This window comes from Bison bison, unplaced genomic scaffold, assembly GCF_000754665.1.
Source record: "Bison bison bison isolate TAMUID 2011002044 unplaced genomic scaffold, Bison_UMD1.0 scf7180017864356, whole genome shotgun sequence".
In the NCBI taxonomy this organism is placed as follows: domain Eukaryota; kingdom Metazoa; phylum Chordata; class Mammalia; order Artiodactyla; family Bovidae; genus Bison; species Bison bison.
Genome location: NW_011494928.1, coordinates 1,725,553 through 1,748,303, shown reverse-complemented (window position 1 = coordinate 1,748,303; position 22,751 = coordinate 1,725,553).

Sequence of the window (22,751 nt, the reverse complement as noted above, 5' to 3'; positions counted from 1 at the left end):
CAAAGTTATCATCTCTGGGAGAATGCAATATATATATATTGCACATCTATCTATATATATATATGTATATATAGATGTGAGGCATAAAGTAATTCTATTAATAATAATGGTGCCTGCATTTTTGCTTTTCCCACTGTGGGCACACACTTGAATTTATTCACATTACAGAATATTCTCCCATGTGCCATGCATCTGGTATTGGCTGAGCTTTCCTAAACCTTGCTGCATTACATATGGTTAAGTCATTATAAATTTACATAAAGTTACACACCCATATATGTAAATTATCTCTATGTGTAAAACAGTGTTCCTACTTGACAGGACTGTTATGGTCTTCTGGCACTGTTTTAATAAATTCCTGTTTACTTGTAAATAAATTCTTATTTGTTCTCCTGCTGCACTTTTGGTCAGTACTGAGATGATGGTACTGAACACAGCCAACTAGCAAACATAGCCTTCAGCTCTGGAAGTTATCCAGTGTTCCAGTGAATTCCCACATATTTTTTTAACTAGTTTTTTAAAAACTGGACAATGTGAATAGGAACAGAGGATTCCCCTTTGTACACCTCTGTGTAATTAAGAGAATCTCACTCTTTGTCCCAATTCAAGGGCATGGATCCAGAATTAATGATGGCATCACTTCTGTTGGAAAGAAAACAGATAAATTAACAATAAAGCAAACAAAAATCCAGGAGTTCAAAGTGTCAGCAAAGTTTTCCTGAAAGAAAGTGATCTTAAGGCTCAATAGGAACTGTCTAGGTCTGATGGGATAGCAGAGTGGTGATATCTTCAAAGAATGACAGTATCAGGGTTGTTCAGGGTTTGGATACCAACTGCAGTTCCTTTAGGAAAAGCTTTAGACAAAAGATGCCATGATTACCTCTTAAGATTATAGATAATGTTTCTATTTTACTGATGATATTCTGCTTCATAGAAGATTCTATACTATTTTGGGGGAAGGGGAGCATTAATGTGAGAATTTGCTCCATTTGGGCAAGTGGAATTAGGTGCTTTTGAAAAAAAGAGAATTATATAAATTTTAATCAGTTGAGAATTCCATGGACAGAGGAGCCTGACAGGCTACAGTCCATGGGGGTCACAAAGAACTGAACTGAGTGACCAACACTTTCACTTTCAATCCGTCGATCATCTCTAGTTTATAGCAAAACTTTGCTGTTTTTCACCTATATGGTAAAAAATGTGTTGATTTATTAGAATTCTTTGTGAAGTCAGTTAGTGAAGGACTTAAAAATATAGCCTTGATAAGTCTCAGGTCTTCACACATCCTTGAGCATGAAGATGAGGAAGGTTAACAAGATGCCAACTGGGAGAAGTAGCCCAGACTTTGGGCTTGATTGGGTAAGTGGAGTCAGAGATTTTGAGCAAACATGGCTTAGACCAGATTGAGGATCAGCACTGCTGCTGCTGCTAAGTCACTTCAGTCGTGTCCGACTCTGTGCGACCCCATAGACGGCAGCCCACCAGGCACCCCTGTCCCTGGGATTCTCCAGGCAAGAACACTGGAGTGGGCTGCCATTTCCTTCTCCAATGCATGAAAGTGAAAAGTGAAAGTGAAGTCGCTCAGTCAGACCTACCTAATCAAGTGGGGTGGAGGATTTAATAGATGGACCATTAGGAAATGGGACAGATACAAGACAGAGAGAAAACTCCTCAAGAATCAGGCCATAACTGGAGTTGCAATTTTCTCATATGTTTTATACATTTTTTTGTATTGGGAGAGTCCCTTGGACTGCAAGGAGATCCAACCAGTCCATTCTAAAGGAGATCAGCAGGATGATGCTAAAGCTGAAACTCCAGTACTTTGGTGATGGACAGGGAGGCCTGGCGTGCTGCGATTCATGGGGTCGCAAAGGGTCGGGCACGACTGAGCGACTGAACTGAACTGAACTGATAACCAGTTAACAACATTGTGATAGTTTCAGGTGAAGAACAAAGGGATTCAGCCCAACATATACATGTATCCATTCTCCCCCTCCCCCTCTTTACCTTCTGGAAATTTTCTCATATTCTTAATAGGAATAATGATAGTACATATTTCATAGGGCTGCTGTAGGAATTAATTGAGATTAAAAAATATAAAGCTTTTAGCAAAGTGCCTGGAACTCAACAATAGCATCTTTGCTTTTGTTTTATAATAATAACAGTATAATAATCAGTATTATAATAATTATATAATAATAAGTATTGAAGCAGCACAGAGGAGGAAAAGTTCTTGCTGTGATGAAATGTTCCAATAATTCTTTTGTAACTTATTTAAGAATCATATATATCTAACCTTGAATGTCTAAGAGAGACTTGGGCAAAGGCCAGAAGGATTTTTAAAAATTTTATTTTCTACAGCACTGCATGTGAGTTGGGAGTGAAGAAGCAGACAGGATAACAGATGAAGAAATTTCAGTGAGACAGAAAAATGCAGTTCTGAGAGCTTCTCCAATTTTATACCAAGGATGACCTGCATTTCGTCTCAAATTATTATTTTAGTCACATGCAATGCTCTCCAAATGGTCTCATTAAAAAAGATGCCACTGCTCCTTACAAAATGTGAAGTGAGTTAAGTTTCAAATCTGGCCTTTTGCTTTGTTTTCTTCCTGTACAAAGACAGCGACTGTTGCTCTAAACTGGCTTTCTGTAGAATGATTTAAATAAGCATATCATTGTCAAAATGCAGAGCTTCCAGAAGCCAACAGCCTCAGGTTGAATAAAACCTTGATGGTGATGTCTGTAATGATGTTCACTTAAGAGGCCTGCTGTTAATGTTTGAACTGTGATCTCTTTAAGGCCTGGTATATAGAAGGCCCAACCTTCAGGATCTCAGCATGCAACCACATTTGGAGATAAGGAAATGACATGGACAGAGGAGCCTGGTGGGCTACGGTCCATAGGATTGTAAAGAGTCAGACATGACTGAAGAGACTGAGCAAGAATGCACACCTATAGTCCCATAGTCCTTATAAGAAGAGGCAGAGACACAGAGCAAAGGCCATGTGAGGACACAGCCAAAAGGTGGTCACCTTCAAGGCTGGGCGAGAGGCCTCAGAGGAAGACTAAGCTGCTGACACCTTGACCTTGAACTTCCAACCTTCGGAACTATGAGAAAATAGATTTCTGTTGTTCTGTTGCCGTTCAGTCTGCAGTATTTTGTTAAGGCAGCAAATTAGTACACTTGCCTTGCTCTAGAATCTTCAGTCTAATCTTTCATATTATATGGAACTCAAAGTTCAAGAAATATGAAGAGTAGGGCTGAGAGTCCCTCCCTCTGTATTTATTTTACAGTAACAAGCTTGCAAAAGCAGCCAAGTTGTCTGTAGGTGACAAGTTAAATATCTGAGTGATCCTCCTGGTTAGTGCCAGGCTACGGTCAGCAAGATGAGGCTACAGTGTAATCCCAATCCACAGAAACATGCTCAGGAAGTATGACACAGCTGTTTGGAAACATCCTTGACTTTGCTGTCACTGATAAAGACATGCACATACACACAAGTGCATGTATGTATACATTCACATACACACACACACACAATTATACACATACGCACACAATTATACACAGATGTCCACATCTTTAAGGAAACAAAACAAACTCACACAAGCCTCACTCAGTGAAACATCCTGGAGTCACGAGGAGCTATTATTCATCAGAAACAAGAGGAAGTATGAGAAAACCACTGAGAAGACATGCAATCAATCTCTCTCTGCCTCTTTTAATGTCTCTCCTTTTTTCACTGGACTAATGCTGTTATGGCTGGACATACTACTATCAGATGCTCCTTGGAGCTGCAATCTCACTTTCATAAAGCTTTAGGAGTAATCTGAAGGAACTTCCTGTACAGCCTAACATTAAGGGGGGGGGGAGTGTTAGTAAGGCTAGGAATTCCAACAGTTCTTCTACCTTCTTCTGTCTACCCAGTGGCTTGTGAAGCCTGCATCTCTCTCTCTGCCTAGTCACCCGTGTGGTCATGACTGTGATGGCCCCCGTCAACTCTCTGCCTGCCATGCGACACTCACTGTCCCTGGGGGAGACACTGCATCACACGAACTCAAACAGGGCTGTCCACCCACAGTCTGGCTGGAAGCACAGCTGGTCCTGGGGAAGAGTGTGGCACTTCATCATCCATTTCGTTGTTAGTAATGTGGTGAAAACCACAGTCAGCTCCTCTCCTAAATCACAGACGTCACAGGCGGCAGCGGTTCATAGGGGATCCACATGTCAGCTCCTCTGGCTGTGTGCTACAGGAAGCCAGGAACAGCTCCGCTTCTCAATTAGGTGAGAGTGACTTTGGTATGAAGGGTGGACAAGCACCTCTTTCTTCCACCCGGACAGACTCCTGCCCGCCTGCCCTGCTTCTCTCATTAATGTGAGCTTGCAATTAAGACACGACGCTCTCAGGACGCACGTGTTCCTTCATGCTGAGGATGTCTGTGCCTTTTCCTCCCTGTGTGGAAATGCTCCCGCCCATCTGAAAAGTCCAGAAATAAAGCTGTCAGTGTAAGCACGTTAAATCAAGAAATGATGAGAGCAAAGCCACTCACAGATCCTGTCTCCCAACAACGAATCTCTGGAGGGACATTTTCCTGTCAGGGAAGCTCTTTCTAGGAGTGTCCACCTTTGAAAACATTTTGCACTCTTGAGAGAGGCATTAAATTTTATTAAGTCTAAATGAAGTTTATTTTACTTTTATGTGTTTTAATCTGTCTTGGAATGCCATGGGAGCTGTTATTGATGGACACATCTCAGTCCTGTTTGAGTGTGAGCCAAAGATGCAGCTGATTGAGCCAGATTCTTAAACATTATCCATTAATGTGTTGAAGGCATCTGAGCAGTAAAACCATCCAACGGATATTTACAAACGTGAGGCTCTATCGCTGAGATGCCCAGGCATGGCGGATCTATAGAAGGAAAAATTCAATCAAGAGAGATGGATAAGTGTCTGGTGAGCCTAAAATAAGTGGACACAAGTATAAAACACATTAAAAGCTGGAAGCAAAATAAAAAAGGGACAAATAAAAGAGAAACAATAACTTACAGCAGATATGAAGGCAATCATATTGTCTCTACAAAAAGTCTTGCTTCTGGGGAGTTTAAGCTGAATGTTTGATTAGGCATTTATTTAATAAATATGTGTGGTGTCCTTACAATGCACCTGGCACTCACTAGGCACATAGGACATAATGATAGACTTCCTGTTTGGGCAGACACCACCGTCTGTTGGGGGAGTGAGACTGGCTTCACTCTAAAAACTCTGAAGGTGTGGAGGAAATAGTCCGGGGAGCAAAGAGTCTTAGTCGAGGCTGCGGATCAGCCTCAGGCACTGGGGATACTGAAGAAAGGCTTTCTGAGCGGCGCAGCAAGATCGTGAACAAAGACGAAGATACAGAAGAGGGCGTCTGGTGTGGGCCACGGAGGGAACAGAGTGGGGGCAGAAGCTTGACTTGGGGTGGGGCGGGGAGCACGCGCGTGCGATCTGCCCGCTCCGGGTGGTGGAGAGCCCCTGGTGCCCAGACACGCGGAGAAGGTGCGGAGACGAGCTCAGGAGTGGGCCGCTGGCCCGAGCCGAGGCACGCGTCCTGTGTCCCAGTAGTGGAGAGCGCACTAAAGTCGCTGAGCAGGCACAGTCAGCTCTGCTTTCCTGCAAGACCATTCTGTCCATACGCAGCAGGTGCAACAGGGCCGAAGCGGGCAAGTGGCACCAGATGGAAGCTTTTAGGACAGTTTGCGCCCCTTGACGCCCTTTGCTGTTCCTTCTTCCCTGAGCAATGGAGGTCGGCAGTTACACACTCTAAGGAGGTCCGTTCCTGGCTCTGCCTTCAGGTTTGACCCTGCCTGCTCTCCCTGGCGCCTGCTTCAGCGCTTTCGCCTGGCGTTGCTCTCTGTCCTCGGGGTGGTGGCCATGCAAGTAGAGAGGAGAGCGAGGTTTGAGAGACACCCCGGAGACACAGTCTGTGTGTTTATCACTTCAGTCGACCCAGTCCACACACTGATTAACATTTGAAAATTCCTTTGGTAAACTACCTTTATTTTTTCTTTCCTATTTCTTCTTAAAACTTTAAAAAAATATAACTGATTTATAATGTTGTGTTAATTTCAGGTGTACAGTAAAGTGATTCATATATATGTATGAATATATATGAATATATATATACTTTTTCAGATTCCTTTCCATTATAGGCTATTACAAGATATTTAATTTCCTATACTAGTGCTGTAGCGGAGAAGGCAATGGCACCCCACTCCAGTACTCCTGCCTGGAAAATCCCATGGACGGAGGAGCCTGGTATGCTGGAATCCATGGGGTCGCTGAGGGTCGGACACGCTGAGCAACTTCACTTTCACTTTTTACTTTCATGCATTGGAGGAGGAAATGGCAACCCACTCCAGTGCTCTTGCCTGGAGAATCCCAGGGACGGGGGAGCCTGGTGGGCTGCCGTCTATGGGGTCACGCAGAGTCGGACAGGACTGAAGTGACTTAGCAGCAGCAGCAGCAGTGCTGTATATGCAGTAAGTCTTTATTGGTTTTCTATTTTATGTATAGTAGTATTTGTTAATCCCCAACTCCTAATTTATCCCTCTTGTCCTTTCCCCTTTGGTAACCATATGTTTGTTTTCTATGTCTGTGAGTCTATTCCCATTTTACAAATAAGTTCATTTGCATGATATTTTTAGATCCCACATATAAATGGTATCATATGATATTTGTCTTTCCCCGTCTTACTTCACTTAGTATGATGACCTCTAGGTTCATCCATGTTGCTGCTAATAGCATTATTTCTTTCTTTTTTATGGATGAGTAGTATTCTATTGTATATTTCTTACATACACACACACACACACACATATATATATTGCATTTTAAGTGTCATATATAAATATACATATATCCTGAATGTATATTCTTTATCCATTCATCTGTCAGTGGACACTTAAGTCTGCTTCCATGTCTTGGCTATTGTAGATACTGCTGCTATGAAAATTAGGGAGAGTGTATCTTTTTGAATTAGAGTTTTCTCTGGACATCAATTCAAGAATTCCAGCTTTTTTCCCTCTCCAAACAAATTTCTCCCCCCTAAGGTTTCCATAAAGATCATGTTAATGTAATCTTCACCTAAAGAAGTCTTTATAACATAAAGGTATAATACATATCTACCAGGTACAGATCTAAATGCTTTGCATTAATTACATCATTTAAGCCCACAGTGTTAGGTACTTCAAACATAAAAACTCTTTTAATCATTAAAAAAAAATGCATCTTATGGTATAAGTATTCTTGTCATTTTATAGATTTGGAAATTGGGGTCCTTTGCCGTTTCAAGCATATGGGAAATATCTTTTTTGATGATAAGCTTCTTTATGGTCCTCAAATCACTCTATAGACATCAGACTTCTATCAACTTCATCAATCAATAGAATTCTAGATTCTCAGAATGAGAGAAATTTTGTAGGTACTTTTTCCAGCCCCACAGGCAAGGTTCCTATACATGTTCTGGCCCTAGAGTACATTCATCCCTTTAGTCATTCCCTCATTGCCCATCAGTTCAGTTCAATTCAGTTCAGTCGCTCAGTCGTGGCCAACTCTTTGGGACCCCATGGACTGAAGCACACCAGGCTTCTCTGTCTATCACCAACGCCCAAAGCCTACCCAAACTCATGTCCATCAAGTCGGTGATGCCATCCAGCCATCTCATCCTCTGTCGTCCCCTTCTCCCCCGATATGGACCGCTGATTCTTTGTCTAGATGATTACTGCTGTTAAAGGTGCTCTGCCTGTCCTGTCATCCTCCTGAGCTTGGTTTCAGCACTTTTAGTGACAGGGAATTCACTGCCTTCTTGAAGCAGCCTATTCTGTTGTATATTTAGTTTCTTCGTGGCCTGGGTTCAATCCCTGGTAAGGGAACTGAGATCCAGCAAACTGTGTGGCCCAAAAGAAAAAAGAATGTGGTCTTGCTTATTTAGTCTGTGAGATTTCTTATACTGAGCCCAGACCTACTTCCATCCAACTTGCAATCACTGATCGGAATTTTATCCTTTGAGACCATCTAGAGTAAGTGTAATCTTTTTTCCATGGAACAACTCTTTTAATTGAAGGACCTTTTTCTTTGGGTAAATTTTCACTCCATCCCACCAAGTCTTCTCTTTCTTGGCTCTACATCCTTCATACTTTATGTGGCTCAGTTTCAAATTTCCTTAGCATCGTAATTCCTGTCCTCAGGTTGTTCATATCTAAATACATCCCACTTCATCTACATGAGCCTTTCCACGCAGTGTCCAGCACTCTGGCAATTTTCCAAGCCTTCTCTCTTCTAAGAAGGGCAGAGAGCAGTTTTCCCTCACTTCGCATTGCCTTGCCTTAACTCATAACATTTGTAATCACGTCCTTGTGTTGGTGTCTCATCCCATGCAAGAGAGCGAGAGGGGCGAAGATCATGAACCAGTTTTGTTTTCAGTAGTATCTATAGCACAGTGCCTGGCATGAATAAATGTACCACGGATGTTTGTGAAATGAATGAATGACTAACTGAATGAATGGTTCACTGCTCTTAAGACACCAAAAAAGAGCATGCTGGGTTTTCTAAATTGCAGTGAACTAGAAGATTACAAATGGCCAATAGGTATATGAAAAAAAATGCTCATTGTCACTAACCAATCAGGGAAGAGCAAGTCAAAATCACAATGAAATATCACCTTACATCTGTCAGGATGGCTATTGTTCAGTTGCCCAGTTGTGTCCGACTCTTCACAACCCCGTGGACACACATCAGGTTTCCCTGTCCCTCACTATCGTTCATTTTTTAATCAAAAAATGAAATAAAATAAAAAGACATGCCCCCCAAAACAGTCATCTAGAGGTAACTTTTGGAGATGCGATATCCCCATCAGCCCATCTTCAGGAAGGAAAACTGAGACCAGAGAAGTAAATTATTTGCTTAAGGTCACACATCACTGCTCAGAGCAGAACTCTGGCCCATTGATTCCCACTTCAGAGCCAGTGAGTGAAAGGGCCACCCCAGGTCTCGGTGGGGTATGGTGGTGGCGGCGGTGAGCATGAGACAGGCATTTGCAACGTCTGAGTGCCAGGCCCTTGGGCTCTGCTGGGACCCTGGGCAAAGCACAGGGAGGTAGCCTTGCGGCCCAGGCCTCACTTCCAGGGCAGGAGCTAACTCGGTGGGACGGGGCTGTGTTCAAGGCAGCTTTGGGCCACAGCTGTGTTTTCAGGGCTTTTCCAGGGCCTGCATAAGGCTCAAGCATTGATTTAGCATCTCTCATCTAAGATCTCCTCAGCTGTACTGGGAAAGGACTGACAAATAAGAAACCGCTAGGGATATACCCGGAGAATTATTCCAGGGAAATGAAGTGTTGGCAGCACCATGAAATAAATTCCGTTTTTGTTCTGCTCAGGCTCACCAAGAGGAAGGAAGGAAGCCGAGGCCATTACCGTTCTTAGCAAACAAAGCGAGTCTGGATGTCACTTGCTGCTTTCCCCTGTAGATGCTGTTCATAGACGTGTCTGGCCTGATCACAGGAGAATTATGGCTCTCATACCATAAACAGCACTGATCCGTAGCCTCCCTCTGAGACTATAAGGGGGATTCTGCATTAGTATTTTACGGCTTGAAACAATGTATAATGTAAGCTCCTAATCTGATGGTAATGGTCCACTTTGTCACCCTGAGCTACACCAGCGCCAGTGACAGCCTGAGTGACGCCTGCCCGTCTGGGGCTCTGTGGCTTGGCATGACTTCATTCACTCCTCACAGCAGCGCTTACCCCCGTTTTATAGGTGAGGGAATCGGGGTTCCGGGAGAGCCGATTTTGAAATCACGTCTCCCTAACTCTAGAGTCAGTGTTCTTAACCCTGTGCTCTGTGCTTGCATAGTGTGCTGGGAAAACGACTGTTAACCTAATTGTGGCTCTCTTGTTTTAGGCAGAAATTTTCTCTTCCTGGCTTTCACATATTGCTTTCTGCTCTGAGTGTCTTTACGATCCTCCTGCTCCAACTTTGTGTGTGTGTGTGTGAACTCAGTCGAGTCTGGCTTTGAGATCCCATGGACTGTACTCCACAAGGCTTCTCTGTCCATGGGATTTCCCGGGCAAGAACCCTGGAGTGAGTTGCCATTTCCTACTCCAAGGGACTTTCCTGAATCGAATCTGTGTCTCCTGCATTGGCAGGCAGATTCTTTACCACTGAGCCTCATAGTACCCTGTCTCTACTCATCTTGCTGGATTCCATGCAGGTACCGATACTTCTAAGAATGTCTCTTTGGCCCCTCCTTCTCATCTGACTTTGCCTCTCCCCTCCATCACAGTTCTGCCATTAAATTAATGATTCTGTTTTCCCACTGCTAGACCGTGGAGCCCTTGAGGTCAATGGCCATTACTTATTGAGCCTGTGTCCCCAGTGCCAGGCATAAGTTGGTTTTCTTTCTAGATTTCACTTACTATATGAAAGATAAGACTCTGGAACACCTGGAAATTGGTAGTAGCATTTTTCTAATCACAAGATGGTGGGAGGTGGTTTAAAAGTTTACCTTCCTCCTTGCTTTCGGCAGTAACCCCAGGAGAGTACCTGGCTGGAGTAGATGCGCAGTGAAGTGAATGTGGGGCTTCCCTGGCGGTCCAGTGGTAAAGAATCCACCTCAATGCAGGAGACGTGAGAGACACTGGTTCAATCCCTGGGTTGGGAAGATGCCCTGGAGAAGGAAGTAGCAACCTGCTGCAGTATTTTTGCCAGGAAAATCTCATGGACAGAGGAGCCTCATGGGCTGGAGTCCATATGATTGCAAAGAGTCAGACATGACTGAGCTTGCATAGTTGGCTTCAGTTCAGTTCAGTCACTCAGTCATGTCCAACTCCTTATGACCTCATGAATCACAACACGCCAGCCCCTGCTGTCCATCATCAACTCCCAGAGTTCACACAGACTCACGTGCATTGAGTCAGTGATGCCATCCAGTCATCTCATCCTCTGCTGTCCCCTTCTCTTCCTGCCCTCAATCTTTCCCAGCATCAGGGTCTTTTCCAATGAGTCAACTCTTAGCATTAGGTGGCCAAAGTTTCAGTCTCAGCATCAGTCCTTCCAATGAACATCCAGGACTGGTCTCCTTTAGGATGGACTTGTTGGATCTCTTTGCAGTCCAAGGGACTCTCAAGAGTCTTCTCCAACACCACAGTTCAAAAGCATCAATTCTGTAGCTCTCAGCTTTCTTCACCATCCAACTCTCACATCCATACATGACTACTGGAAAACCCATAGCCTTGACTAGACAGACCTTTGTTGGCAAAGTAATGTCTCTGCTTTTGATATGCTATCTAGGTTGGTCATAACTTTCCTTCCAAGGAGTAAGTGTCTTTTAATTTCATGTCTGCAACCACCATCTGCAGTGATTTTGGAGCCCCAAAAATAAAGTCTGACACTGTTTCCCCATCTATTTTTCATGAAGTGATGGGACTGGATGCCATGATCTTTGTTTTCTGAATGTTGAGCTTTAAGCCAACTTTTTCACTTTGATCAAGAGGCTTTTTAGTTCCTCTTCACTTTCTGCCATAAGGGTGGTGTCATCTGCATATCTGAGGTTATTGATATTTCTTCCAGCAATCTTGATTCCAGCTTGTGCTTCTTCCAAGCCCAGCGTTTCTCATGATGTACTCTGCATATAAGTTAAATAAGCAGGGTGACAATATACAGCCTTGACGAACTCCTTTTCCTATTTGGAACCAGTCTGTTGTTCCATGTTCAATTCTAAGTGTTGCTTCCTAACCTGCATATAGGTTTCTCAAGAGGCAGTCATGTGGTCTGGTATTCCCATCTCTTGAAGAATTTTCCAAAGTTTATTGTGATGCACACAGTCAAAGGCTTTGGCATAGTCAGTAAAGCAGAATTAGATGTTTTTCTGGAACTCTCTTGCTTTTTCCATGATCCAGCAGATGTTGGCAATTTGATCTCTGGTTCCTCTGCCTTTTCTAAAGCCATCTTGAGCATCTGGAAGTTCACAATTCACGTATTGCTGAAGCCTGGCTTGGAGAATTTTGAGCATTACTTTGCTAGCATGTGTGATGAGTGCAATTGTGCAGTAGCTTGAACATTCTTTGGCATTGCCTTTCTTTGGGATTGGAATGAAAACTGACCTTTTCCAGTCCTGTGGCCACTGCTGAGTTTTCCAAATTTGCTGGCATGTTTAGTGCAGCACTTTCACAGCATCATCTTTCAGGATTTGAAATAGCTCCACTGGAATTCCATCACCTCCACTAGCTTTGTTCATAGTGATGCTCTCTAAGGCCCACTTGACTTCACATTCCAAGATGTCTGGCTCTAGGTGAGTAATCACACCATAGTTGGTTTAGTTGACTGTAAAAGACTCAGAACGTCCTACCAAAAATATACTCAACTAAAAAAAAAGAAAAGACCAAGGTCAGGAGGGAATGATGAAGGTCATTCAAGATATCCAAGCACAGTAGGAACAACTTGGGACTCTGGTGTGAGAGAGACCTGGGTTTAAATCCTAGCTCTATCTACCTGACACTTGACCTAGCAATTAAATCACTAAAGTCAGTTTATCCATCTAGAAATGGTAGATGATAATAATAATGTCAAAATTAAAGATCCAATGAGGGAATTATTTACAATACTACCTATAAGAATCTTAGCACAAAGCTCAGCATCATGTTTGCACTAATGAGTGTGACTATGTACTTCACCCTTTGCAACAGATCTATGAAGGTCTTGAGATACACTTCTCTTGAAATAAATGCTGCTAATCTGATTTGTAGATGGGGGTAAGTAGGTGTCCATGATTTCACATCAGTAGTATATAAAGTGTGGAACCAATTTTTTCACATTGAATTCTTGGCATAAGCAAACCTTCTTCCACATGACATTCTTTTAGTTAAGTCAGTCACTTGCACATACTGCATTTTATAACTTATATTTTATGGCAATTTTTATATCATTTTTTTTTCTATACTGAGAATTACTTAAGGCAGAAGTTGTCTCAAATTCACCTTTCCTTGGGATTTGGACATAGTACAATGCCTGGCATACAGTTGATAATTTTTAATATTTATCACAACTCTCCTTGAACTTTTTTTTTTAATGCATTATGTTTTGGGCTTCCCTGGTGGCTCAGTGGTAAAGAATCTGCCTGCCAATTCAGTTAGATCCCTGGGTCTGGAAGATCCCCTGTAGAAAGAGCTATAGGTATGTGTGACACTTACCTCCTCTATAGGTTATTCTGACTTCAGAATGCCTGAGAGTTGCCTGGAAAAGTGGGTAAGATGCAGGTGAAGGTGCTGGTAAGGATGGAGGAGACAAATACAGTAAGTCCCCTGCAGGCACTAGTGGGAAGGAATCTGCCTGCCAATGTAGGAGACAAAAGAGATGTGGGTTCAATCTCTGGGCTGAGAAGATCCCCTAGAGGAGGACATGGCAACCCACTCCAGTGTTCTTGCCTGGAGAATCCCATGGACAGAGGAGCCTGGAGCATTGTCCATGCTCAGACTGAAGTGACTGAGCATGCACACACATGCAAACTTTGAATTTGTGAACTTTCAAGGATGTGAGTGTGCCCCTCCATGCCAGCTGTTGTACTGTACTACCGTACTTTTCAAGATATTGTACTGCAAGATTAAAAATGTTTTCTTTATTTTTTGGGTTTGTTTTTAATGTATCATTTGTGTGAAAAGTAGTATAAACCTATTACAGTACAGTACTAGATAGCTGACTGTGTTAGTTGGGTACCTAGTTGGACTTAAGAATGAATTGGACTTAACAGACACATTCCCAGAATGGAAGTTGATTATATGCAGGGGATGTACTGTATAAATGCTGACAGAAACCTTATTGCAGCAGGACAGTATGCCTGCTGTTCCAGGGCAACTCCAACAGCCGCAGAACTTGGATGTGAGTCCAGCAGGCTGGTGACGGGTCACTGAGGGAGAGACACTCTCGGAGTCCAGGCGGGGGAAAATCACCAGGCAGCCTTGAAATGTGACCGGTCCTTAATCACTGGCTTGAACATGAGGGAGAGACTGGGTCTCTGGGATATGGACTGACTGGAGCTAAGTAGCACTTCTGTTGCAGAGGCATGATGCTGCCAGGGACATTGCTAAGTCAGGTGCAGAAACAAGAACTAGCACCTGAGATGGGGTCTAATGGGCTGCATCTTTTCTTTATGGCACAGACACAGCTCAGGCATCTCTCCACTGTACTTCCTTCTGCTTCTTGCATTGCAGTCATCACACTGGTACTGCAGTGATCTGCTTATATTTCTGCGTCCCTCACTCTATGGTGAACAGCTTGACAGCATCAGCCATGTATTGTTGTTTATTTGTCTTCATGTCCATAGTACTTATCTCAGAGCTTGGCTGATGATACCTGCTTTCTGAATTATGGAATAAGTGAATGACTTATTTTCCTTCCCTTCCTCACACCCCTGTTAGGAGAGAGGTGTTTACATCCCTCTAGCAGCAAAGAGGGCTTCCCAGGTGGCTCAGTGAGCAAACAATACATCTACCATGCAAGAGATGCAGGTTTGATCCCTGGGTTGGGAAGATTGTCTGGAGAAGGAAATGGTAACCCACTGCAGTGTTCTTGCCTGGAGAATCCCATGGACAGAGGAGCCTGGAGGGCTACAGCCCATGGGGTCACAAAGAGTTGGACATGACTGAAGTGACTGAGCACAGCAGAAAAACAGGGCCCCCCTGGGAGCTGAAGAAGGGTTGAACGTGCCTGTGGGAATTAAATGATCCAATTGTGGGAAAAGGCGAACCAAAGAGGTGGGGACCAAAAGAGGAAGAATTGGACCACTAGACACTGGTCACTGACACCTTAGTGTGGCTGAATCTGTGATGCCTTTTTTTTTTTCTTTATCAATACAGCTAATCAGAGAGTGATGAAGGTGAGAAGGAGGAAGAAAAAGTTTACAATGATAATATATTCTTGCAGTTACTTTATTTATATCTTCAAATTTAAACCTTAAACGATTCTTGTAAAATGGATCTATTATTACCCAAAAAAAGATGTGGAAATGGAGCAATTTGCTTAAGATCACAGGGGTACTCCAGGGCAGTCTGAAGTCGGTGGTACTCACTGGTGAGTGCTTACCTTAACTTGGGTCCTGAGGATAGAACACGGGAATTATGAACACATTGGACGCCTGAGGGGAGGGAGTCTGGTCTCCTATTTCCTGTCAGTGTGTCTGATACACCCAACAGGACCTCTAGGACGTGAAGTGCCTTCTAAGGAGGATGTCATCAGTTCTAATTGGCTTCTTACTGATAATTCTGGGTGTTGCCTGTGGCTTCTGTGTAGTTTTATTATATTGATTAAGCTAGTTATCTGTCATAGGAAATGGTTATATCCAGAAATTTGGGGGAATGTATATTCTGTAGCACTTGGTTCTAGAGACACAAATATAATAAAAATATAATTACCCGTTGTTGAGTAACTGGAACTATGCTAGCGCTTCCCGAGTGTTCTTCTAATTCCTCCTCATGTGAACTCTACCAAGTAGGTATTATCACCTCAAATTGGCAGATGAAGAAAAGCGGCTCTAAAGGCTAACCAACTTAGTTCTGTATGTGTGCTAAGTTGCTGCAGTATTGTCAGACTCTTTGCAACCCTATGAACCATAGTCCACCCAGGCTCCACTGTCTAGGGGATTCTCCAGGCAAGAATCCTGGAGTGGGTTGCCATGCCCTTCACAGGGAATCTTCCTGACCCAGGGATCAAACCCTTGTCCCTGGCATCTCCTCACTGACAGGTGGGTTCTTTACCACTGCCACCTGGGAAGCCCAGTGTAGCTCTACTACTTTCAAATTCTGACCTTGGATGATTCTTTCTGACTTCAACTCCCTTCTCCTTTGTATTACTGCTTGCCTGGATCAGGGGTTCATCTGGGGAGATAGACTGTAAATACACAATTAAAGATAATAACTGACATAAGTGCTTTGATAGATGTTCCAAAACACTGTGGAGCTGATCCGTTCTTTAGTTGGAGAAGGTGGAGGTATGGATGGGACATTCAAACTGAGTCTTAAATGAGGAACAGCTTTTGAAAAATTGCTCTTCTGCCTTGTGTGTTTAAATCACTTTACATTTCAACAAACAGGTGGGATGGAAAATATGTTCGTGTGTGCAGCCTCCCTTTGCCCTGGAGCCTATCACCTCCTGTGCTCCCTCGGGTCGTGTCTTTTTCTACCCAATACTGTTGGCTGCTCCCCCTGCGTTCATGTTCATAGTTAAACTGATGGTCCAACTGTTCCCGGTGAAAAGAACAAATATTCTGATGCAAACTTGAATGTAGATCTGTCACATCATTAAGGCAGAGCTGTCAAACATCTTCTCTTCCAAAGATCAAAGTACATTTTTAGCAACATGTTCGTGTGTCTATGTTGCTCATTCAAGGCTGGGCTATAATCAAGAATATTTCAAGAGATTCCCTGCTGGTGCTGGAGGAGTTTGTGCATATATTTAAGTAATAAATTGTCAATAATTACACATATGAGAGGAACGTTCAATATCCTAGGGAAAAATTGATAATTGACTCTTTAGATAGCACCATCTTTATGAGTTTTATTTCCCTTTTCTTTTCATTATATCTTTTTACTAATCTGGCTTCTTCTAAGTAACCAAAATATGATTTCAAAAATCTGCTCTTTTTTTTTTTCTCAGAGGTTTATATTTTTTGCTTTTTTCGAAGTATTTTCCTGGTGTGGTGCAGTGCTCAGTTGTGTCTGACTTTTTGTGACTCCATGAACTGTAGCGTGCCAGGCTCCTCTGTCCATGAAATTTCACAGGCAAGAAAACTGGAATGGATTGCCAGTTCCTTCTCCAGGGGATCTTCCTAACCCAGGGATTGAACCTACATCTCTTGCATCTCCTGCAACGGCAGGCAGATTCTTTACAAATAGCACCACCTGGGAAGCCCCCTGGACAGTGGTGCAGTTATCTGTCCTGGGATCTTTGGAAGCTGTTCAGTTGTGTTAGCTCAGAGATTTGAGGCCTTCAGCCTTGCTTCAGTTGTAGCTCCATAGCTTAACAAAAGTTATACAAACTCTTTAATACCAGTTTTCTCATTTGTAAAATGGGATGATGATAGCACTGATCTCATTGACTTGGTGTGGCATCAAACAAGATAATGTTTGTAGAAGGCTGAGTATTATTCCTGGTAAACAGGGAAATTTCCAGGAAATGTTAGTTATTATGATGTTTTCTAGCACAGTTCTTGTTACATAGCAGATACTTGAAGTTTTCTGTTAATGGCAGAAAAAGACACAAGTCATGGGGGAAATGACTAACTTATTTAAGGAACCACATTTTATGGCAGAACTGAAGTGTTGTTATTTTTCAGTAGCTAAATGATGTCTGATTTTTTGCAACCCCATGGACTGCAGCACACCAGGCTTCCCTGTCCTTCACTATCTCCTGGAGTTTGCTCAGACTCATTAACTGAACTGAACTATGGTCCCCCTCTTTCCAGCCAAGGCTATTTCTTTTCCTAGTAGAGCAATCTACCTTTCTTCTTTTAAAAATGCCATTTGTCCACATTTTAGTCTATGAAAAATGGCTTGTGTTATTTCTATTTGTATTTATTTATGTCTAAATGCTTCTCACTTCCAAAAATTTGTTTCATAAAAAGCCATAAACCACAGAGACCATCACTTAACAGATACTGGAAAATACTAATCCAAAACAGAGAGAGAGGGGATAAGCAATCACATATCAAAGCCACAGTATGAGGGAGAGGCAGTACTGCACCTCAGCGTGTGGCTCTCTGAGGCCAGCAGTTGGGCACACGGGCACGTGTGCCCAGAGGCGACTCTCAAGTTTTGAGCCCCCAGGGATCCACGTGAAGCTGTTCCTAGCAGTGTAGAGAGGCCTCATCACTGATATGTCTGCAGTCCCTCTTGACATGCTTAACACAATCTACAAGGTCAAAGACTGGGCAGCTATCAGATCGTCCCTCAACTGCTGAAACCTGGTTTAGCAGACATAGACACAGATCTGCATACTTAACCTTTCACCAGAGAAGCTTGCAGCTGAAAATACAGCTGGACTACAGCACCGTAAGCCCATGGTCCTTCCAGCTGCTCAGGCAAAAGGTCAAGTTGGAGAGTAGCCTGAGTCTGATGTTTCAGTTGAAACGGGCTGCAGATGGCCTGTTCGTTTAGCCTGTCAGGTCAGTCACTGCTTGCTCTTTGCAAAGTGATAGTCCAACCAAGGACAGCTTTATCACTATTCTTTATAACTATAACTTTACCCTCACAGATAATTAGAAGCTCGAAAGGTGATGTGCAGCTTCTGTGATTCAGTTATGTGTCCTGCCAACTGCAGAGTGGACCTCCTGAGTTTTTACGCAATACCTGGAGTGTTAATTGGCGTTGTCCAAGAAGGAGGGAAGTCTCCAGCTACCTAGAGAAAACACATCCATCCTCCATTTTATGAGACATGAAGAGAAAATGCTGTCTTGGTGAATTATCTTCTGCTCTGGAGGGTATGTGAAGAATTTATTCAGAATCCAAAGGTTGCAGCCTAATGTCAGAAAGCTCTTCTATTTGATTGCATCTTCAGAGGGCCACTCTTTCAAATATTGTGGCCAAGCTATATCTTTTTCTGAATGCTTCTGAAACAAAACCACTTTCAAAACCTGAAAAAAAAAATCAGTCATTCATATACTGGTCTATCCAGTGACTCATACATACAAAAAAGACTTTAGTATACTATTTGTTAAAGAGTTTGGTTGTCATTACAGTTACATAAAGTTGAAAAATTGTGATCTGAAACTCAAAGAACTTAAAGAAATATTTAAACTTTATTCTGGAAGGAAATGCAGTGTTTATTTTTTAGTCTAGCTATCTTCACAAGAAGTCTGGGCAAATTTGATTTGCTGAAAAATGTTTTTAATGACAAAGGAACTATACTAACACTGTACGGTGTTAAAGATGTAAAACTGAAGTGCTATGGGTTCTCAGGTTGTGGAAAGACTATTTGAGCTGTCAGGGAAGATTTCACAGGGCAGGTAGCATTTATTTGGTTCTTAAGAAATGGTCTAGTGCCCTGAATGCTGGCCCCAAAAGATGTCCATTGCAAATCTCTAGAACCTTATATGGAAAGCACACATTAAAAGAGTAAACATTTCCTTATGTGGAAAAAAAAATCTTACATGTGATTACATGAAGGATTTTGCATGGAAGAGCTTATCCTGGATTATCGGGGTAGATACTTCTCAATCCAATGAGGAGAATCCTTTTAAGAATGAGGTAGAACCTAGAGATTGTCGTATACAGTTACATAAGTCAGAAAGAAAAAGATAGGTATTGTATAATATTTCATATACGAGGAATCTAGAAAAGTGATTCAGATAAACTTATTTGCAAAGCAAAAAAGAGGCACACCTGTAGAGAACAAACATAGTTATCAAGGGGTGAAGGAGGATTAGGATAAATTGGGAGATTGGAAATGACATAATACACTATTATGTGTAAAATATATAACTAATGAGGACCTACTGTTTTGGCCACCTGATGGGAACAGCCAACTCATTGGAAAAGACGCTGATTCTGGGAAAGACTGAGGGCAAAAGGAGAAGAGACAGCAGATAATGAGATGGCCGGACGGCATCATTGATGTGATGGACATGAGTTTGGGTGAACTCCAAGTGATGATGAGGGACAGGGAGGCCTGGCATGCTGCAGTCCATGGGGTCATGAAGAGTCAGGCATGGCTGGGTGACTGAACAACAACAACAATAGCGGAGGGAACTCTACTCAATGCTCTGTGCTGACCTAAATGGAAAAGAAATTCAAAAAAGAAGGGATTTATTTGTATATATAACTGACTCTTGGATGTACAGTGGAAACTAACATAGCATTGTGAAGGAACTATGCTTTTGAGCTGTGGTGTTGGAGAAGACTCTTGAGAGTCCTTTGGACTGCAAGGAGATCGAACCAGTCCATCCTAAAGGAAATCAGTCCTGAATATTCATTGGAAGGACTGATGCTGAAGCTGAAACTCCAATATTTTGGCCACCTGATGTGAAGAACTGACTCACTGGAAAAGACCCTGATGCTGGGAAAGATTGAGGGCAGGAGGAGAGGGGACAACAACGGATGAGATGGTTGGATGACATCACCAACTCAACGGACATGAGTTTGAGCAAGCTCCGGGAGATGGTGACGGACAGGGAAGCCTGGCGTGCTGCAGTCCATGGGGTCGCAAAGAGTCGGACACAACTGAGCAGCTGAACTGAACTTCAGTAAAATTTTAAAAAAGGAGTGAGGCAGAGAAAGATATGACACAAGAGAAAGTGGCAGCATGATCACAGTGGTGGGGACTGGAGATAAAACATTAGCAGAAATGTGGGAGCCAGATGCTAGGGGAGGCCCCCGCACCCTCCAGGGGGCTGCACGCCTGCGGACAGTTGATTTTATACCTTCGGCTTCCAGAACTGTGACAGAATAAAGTTCTATTGTTTTAGCCACCTAGTTTGTGGCAATTTGTTACACAGCCACAGGAAACCAGTACAAATATGTAGGATTTTATCAGGTTAGAGAAACTGGGCAACTAAGGTAGAAGGAACAATGTGAACAACAACAACAAAAAACATGGAGACAGAGGAAGCCTGGGGTCCGGGAAGGGCTTGGTGTGTCTGGAGTACAAATAAACGTAAATTACGCCCGCCATTTATTGAACACTGTTAGATGCCATGCCTTGTGTACAGTGCTCTCCATGCAATTTCTCGTTCATTCCCCACAGATCCCCCCTGAGACAGATTTTCTCATCTCCATTTTATAGATGAAGAAACAGGCAAACACATTGAATCAAATGCCCACAGTCCCAGAGTTAGGAAGCATTTGAGCTAGTATTCTGAGTCTGTCTGTCTGTCCAGGCACTAAACCTCTATGTCATCTGGTCTACTTACTTAGAAATAAAAGCATGGGCTTTCTGTGCTCCTGTATGCGTGTGAAGTCACTTCAGTCATGTCTGACTTTTTGTGTCCTTATGGACTGTAGACCTCTAGGTTCCTCTGTCCATGGGATTCTCCAGGCAAGAATATTGGAATGGGCTGCCATGCCCTCCTCCAGGGGATCTTCCCGACTCAGGAATCAAACCCACATCTACCAGAATCTCCTGCCTTGCAAGTGGATTCTTTACCACTGAGCCACCAGAGAAGCCCCTTGTTTCTCCTACTAGACTATAAAGTCTATGAGAGAAGAGAATGTAATTCCTAATCACCAATGATCCCCCGGGCATGGCATAGTGAATTACAAGTATTTACAAACTATGACAATTCGTTGGAAGGACTAATGCTGAAGATGAAACTCTAATACTTTGGCCACCTGATGCGAAGAGCTGACTCATTGGTAAAGACCCTGATACTGGGAAAGATTGAAGGCAGGAGGAGAAGGGGATGACAGAGTATGAGATGGTTGGATGGCATCACTGACTTGATGGACATGAGTTTGAGCAAGATCGGGGGTTGGTGATGGCCAGGGAAGCCTGGCGTGCTGGAATCCACTGGGTCCCAAAGAGTTGGACATGACTGACTGAACTGACAATTGTTAAGCTCTGTAAAAGGATGCAGGACAAGAACCAGAAAGCATTGCTGTGAATCTCTTAATTGGAATGAGGTAAGAAAACACAAAGGCCCTCTTCTACTCCATCTCTATATCATAAAAGGATTTTCTTCTCCCTGAAGGAGACATTGGAGATGTGTGTGGGCAGAGGGTAGGTGAAAGCTGGTAATCTCCATAAGAAAGAATTACTCCAAGATCAGGTCCTGTGCATACAATGAGCACCACTGGTGGAGTCTAAATTCCTTCTACTGCTCTGTAGATCCCCACAAAGAAGGACCCACTGCAATCTTGCTCATGGATGCTTCTCAGACTTTTGAAGGAAATCGGAAGCAGCATATGGCATTGTTGTTTTATCCCTTGGAAGAATGATTCCCTAATGGGAAATTTTTTTCTTTTAAGAAACCAGTCTCTTTTTGCTTCAAAGCCAAGCTTTCCCAAGTAGATTTCCAGTTCTTACAACTGCCAGTTAGGACAGAATGATAGATGCCATCTCTACTGTGGAACACGGGCCTCCCTGGTGGCTCAGATGGTAAAGAATCCATGAAATGAAGGAGACCTGGATTTGATCCCTTGGTTGGGAAGATCCCCTGGAAGAGGGCATGGCAACCCACTCCAGTATTCTTGCCTGGAGAATCTCCATGGACAGAGGAGCCTGGTGGGCTACAGTCCATGGGGTCACAAAGAGTTGGACATGACTGAGCAACTAAGCACAGCGCTACTCTGGAGTGCAGCTTTTGCTTTAGAAGTGAGAGGCTGAATGAAGCTCGTGCTGGAAGGTGCTGGTCTGTAGAGAGGTCTGTGATTAGAAGCAGCAGAAGTGGAAACTTGCCCTGGAGAGAGTATGCTGGTCTGGATGCAGTAATAGAGTCATGGACAATAAAGGCAGCTACATCAGTAAATTGGGAACAAATCACACAAGAGGAAAAATGGCATAGAAGGATTCGAAATGAAGCATTTGTGAAAGAGGTGAGAACAAGAAAGAGTGCAACGTGGAAAGCAACTTAGCATAAGAATTTTTATGGAAGGCAGTTCAGTTCAGTTCAGTTGCTCAGTCATGTTCGACTCTTTGAGACCCCATGAACCACAGCACACCAGGCCTCCCTGTCCATCACCAACTCCCAGAGTTTACCCAAACTCATGTCCATTGAGTCCGTGATGCCATCCAA